We start from the raw sequence: 4683 nt of genomic DNA on the forward strand, positions 1-4683 counted from the left end.
TCTGGTGTGTGTGTGTGGAATTCAAGGCTACAGCTGAGTTTGAGGTGCTGTTGATTTCTTGTTCTTGGGGCTGGGAGTGGGACAGGATTAAGTTTCTGCTCTAGGTATCAATAGAAACAAAGAAACCCCACTTAGGCCTCCCATTCTTGTAGACCCAGCTTGCCACAGGTGTTGGGAATATCCTGTGTTCCATACACAACCCAGGCCTTTATTGCGGGGAGCTCATGGCGGCAGCATGTATATCTGATTCCAGAATACAGCCAAGCTTTGAAGTTTGAGGCTCAGATGGTGAAGAATCCACCTGCAATGCGGGAGACCTGGATTCGATCCCTGGGTTGGGAAGCGCCCCTGGAGCAGGGCATGGCAACCCACTCCAGTATTCTTGCCTGGAGAATCCCCACGGACAGGAGCCTGGCAGACTGCAGTCCATGGTGTTCCAGAGTCCGACGCAACTAAGCACAGCATGTAATGGAAAAAGCATCACAACCCACTCATTATGCAAGTATTCATGGTTGCCCAACTGGGCCAGGCTCTGTTCTTGATGCTAGAAATCAGTGAAAATAAAAATCCTTGTCTTCATAGTGTTTATGTATGCCATTAAAAGCCAAAATTTGCATTCCAGTTGCTCCATTTTGGCTCGCTTGCCCTCTGCTCAACAGCTTCCTGTTAGTCTGACTGCTGGCTGAGGCTCCAGCTGCGGTGGAGCAGGAAATAGGAGGGGCTTCAGGGAATAGTTCCCCCTGCCACCCAACCCCAATCTTTGTAACCAGAGCAGGGCAGTGAGCTCCCTTTTAGTCTCCCAACCTGCCCACCAGTCACAAGTTAAAATTTTAAGAGATGATGTAGCTACTCATTCCAGGCCTAACAGGTCTGCAGGCTGATTTAGAGTGGGGAAAGTCTTGATGGACGTCAGAAGTGGAAAGGTGTCTGTTGGGAGAGGAGACAGTCTCCTGACCAGGCAGGGAGTCAGACGGGGCGTCCACCTGGCACCAGGTAACAGGCTCCATGCTGGGGGTAAAGATGGATAAGGCACTTACTGCTATTCAGTCACCACAGAAATGCAGGGCCATGGGACAAGAGAGAGAGAGCCCTGTGCCCTGATTCAGGGAAAAGTGTGTAGGAAGTGGTATGTGAGCAAAGGTGAGATCTCAAAGATCGAGTCAGAGGTTAAGATGGGCAGTGCTGGGAATGGGCCTTTTCAGGTCGAGATTAGTATCAGAAAATGCACAGGAGTGTGATTCAGCATGGGGTGCACTGGGGGCTGCAATGGCCGGGTTGTAAATTTTGAGAGGACCAGGAGGACATGAGGAGGAGGAAGGGAACTAACTAATTTAGGGCCTGCCTTTGGGTGCTAAGGATCTGGCCTTGTCCTGAGGGCAGCTGAGAGCACTGAAGAGCTTGGAGGGAGGGAGTGGTTGGATTTGTGTCCTCACATTTCAGGTGGCTACAGAGTAGAATGGGGAAGGGGCTAGTTGAAAGGCAACTATTAGAGTAACACCCAGATGTGGTCTCTCACGTGTCAGTAAAAGGAAGCAGAGCTCCTTGGAAAGACGGTGTTTAGAGGTCAGCCCAGGAAATGTACAAAATCAACCTGGAACATAATGTTAGGCCAGAAAGCAAAGGAACTATCAAAAATGACTACTGCAGTATCATTCAGAAGGACTCGGGGGCTAAAGAGGCTTCTTCTGGCCAAAGATGGGATAATTTGAGCATCACTAAGAATTATAAGAGTAAAGGGTTGAAATCAAATTTTTTAAACTCATAAGTTCATGATGATATTTTTTAAAATATTGATCACTTTTGGTGGATGCTAGCTGCTGCTGCTAAGTGCTTAGTCGTGTCCAACTCTGCAGTCCCACGGACTGTAGCCCGCCAGTCTCCTCTATCCTTTCTTTTCTGTATAAACTGTACTTAAGGGTAATCAAAAATAAGTTCAGGTTTCTCTCTATAGACGTATACCAGCTAATAGATGAAGAAATTAGAAGATTGGTGGTTTAGCTGGTAAGTTGTGTCCAACTCTTGAGACCGCATGGACTGTAGCCCGCCAGGCTCCTTTGTCCATGGAATTTCCCAGGCAAGAATACTGGAGTGGATTGCCATTTCCTTCTCCAGGAGATCTTCCCCACCAAACAACTGAACCCAGGTCTCCTACACTGCAGGCAGATTCTTTACTGACTGAGCTACCAGGGAAGCCCCAGAAGATTAGAATGACTGTTTTGTAAACCTCTGATGAAATAATGAAGCTGGGTGATGGTAATCAATAGCTACCAACATCATATTAAGAGACAACCTGACATGCCTCCTGATGAAAGTAAGCAACACGACCAATAAAGGTTAATTGCAAAAAAAAAAAGTTGAATCTCAGGCATATTAGGTTCTAGATCTACATACCAGTTTATGGGAAAGACAAGCGTCAGAGGACTATGTAAATGACATCATGGGGAGGTGGGCAGCAAAATCTAGTAAAACTCTAAGGACAAACAACCTGGTTTCTTTAAACAACAAAAAGATGAAGCAAGAACCAAAAAAAAGGAGGGAAAGAAATCTAGAAGTTGAGAGTTATGAGCCAGGGATGGGGTGGGGAGAGAGGTGGGGGAAGGGGTCACATGTACGCCTATGGCTGATTCACGCTGATGTATGACAAAAACTATCACAATGTTATCATTATCCTCCAATTAAAGAGTTTGAGCCCTATCAAGAAAATGCAGTGATGTAAAACTGAATTAGACCCTGCCTGCAATATGGGAGACCTGGGTTCGATCCCTGGGTCGGGAAGATGCCCTGGAGAAGGAAATGGCAACCCCCTCCAGTATTCTTGCCTGGAGAATCCCATGGACGGAGGAGCCTGGTAGGGTGCAGTCCATGGGGTCACTAAGAGTCGGACACAACTGAGTGATTTCACTTTCTTTCAAAAATTGTAAATGAGAGACGCGTGGGGCAACTTCAGCCTGTGGTAACCATTCTCCAGGATGTTTGCCTCCCCCTAAAAAATTCCTGGCCTGGCATTCACACCCTGTATACATTGAAGCAGGCTGGCACAGATGGTGGGAGGAACACCACAGAAGTGTGTGCGATTTATGAAGCTTGGTCATGAAAGGCATTGTAGCTTCCTCCTTGGCTCCCTGGTTCACTAGCTCTGAGGGAAGCCAGGCACAGGTTCTGAGGCGGTTCAAGCTGCCAGGTGGCGAGCCCTCTCAGGAGAGGACCTGAGTCTCCAGTCAACAGCCAGCTCTGACTTGCCAGCCAGTGTGAATGAGCCACCTGGAAAGCAGATCCTGCAGGACCTGTCAAGCTTTCAAGCGACAGAAATTTCAGGAGACACAGACCCAGAACTAGCTAAGCTGTTCCTGAATTCCTGACCCACAGCAACCGAGTGACAATGAATGTTTATTGTTGCTTTAAAACACTTTAGTTACACAGCAATAGATAACTTACACCAACCTGGACTAGATAGTTGATGATTTAAAGAAATATTGCTAATGCATAATGCTCATCATGTAATTGTGATTTTTTTAAAGTTATCTTTTAGAGATACATACAGAAGTATCTATAGATGTATTAATATACTGCCTGAGATTCACTTCAACATAACGCAGTTGGATGGCAGCAAGGAGTGGAGGGCATAGATGAAGTGAATGGTCATGAGTATATGTTGGTTGTATCTGGGCTTCCATGACAGCTGAGTGGTAAAGAATCCACCTGCCAATACAGAAGATGTAGAAAATACGGGTTTGATCCCTGGGTCAGGAAGATTCTGGAGGAAGAAATGGCAACCCACTCCAATATTCTCGCCTGGAAAATTCCATAGGCAGAGGAGCCTGGCAGACGACCGTCCATGGCGTCCCAAAGAGTCTAACACAACTGAGCCCTGGTGCACGCGTGTGCATACACACACACACACACAGCTGGGCAATAGACACATTCGTTGTTCTATTCTCTCTACTTTTTTGTATTGTTGGAAATTTCTATAATATAAAGTTGGAAATAAATGGTCCAGGCAAGAGAAAAGATGGTTTGAAAAACAGCAGTAATTATAAGGCCAGGAAGATAGACAATGAGATAAAATAAGGAGGCGAAACGTTCAGGACTTAGTGACTGAACAGATGTAGAGAGGGGAGAAGGAAACATCTAGGGCGGCTGTCAGGTGTCTGGATGGCCCTACTGTCCGCTTGTAGCTCTGCAAACTGGGGTGGACCAACCAAGATGTCTGTGCCTCACTTCCCCATGTGTGAAACAGAGGCAGAAACAGTACTCACCTCACAGGATGACTGTGAGGATCCAGTTACTTAAAACATATAAAGCACTAAGGACAGTGTTTGGAACAATAGTAAACCCTCCCAGTGTTAGTTCTTCCCTGGGGAGGCCCAGGGGGATGGCAGTTCTGGTTTTGGATGTGCTGAGAAGGCCAGCATGAGGGACTTCCACGAAGATGTCAGCTCTGAGGACAAGTGAGGGATAGACATACAGGCTGTTTGGCATATTGAAAAACCAAAGAAATGAGTCAGCTCCTTGAACAGACACTTCACCAAAGAAGATACACAAATAGCAAACTGGCACATGAAAAGCTGTTAAACATCAGTAGTCATTCAGTTCAGTTCAGTTCAGTTCAGTCGATCAGTCGTGTCCGACTCTCTGCGACCCCATGAATCGCAGCACGCCAGGCCTCCCTGTCCATCACCAACT

The sequence above is a fragment of the Bison bison genome, unplaced genomic scaffold (genome assembly GCF_000754665.1).
Source record: "Bison bison bison isolate TAMUID 2011002044 unplaced genomic scaffold, Bison_UMD1.0 scf7180017864383, whole genome shotgun sequence".
In the NCBI taxonomy this organism is placed as follows: Eukaryota; Metazoa; Chordata; class Mammalia; order Artiodactyla; family Bovidae; genus Bison; species Bison bison.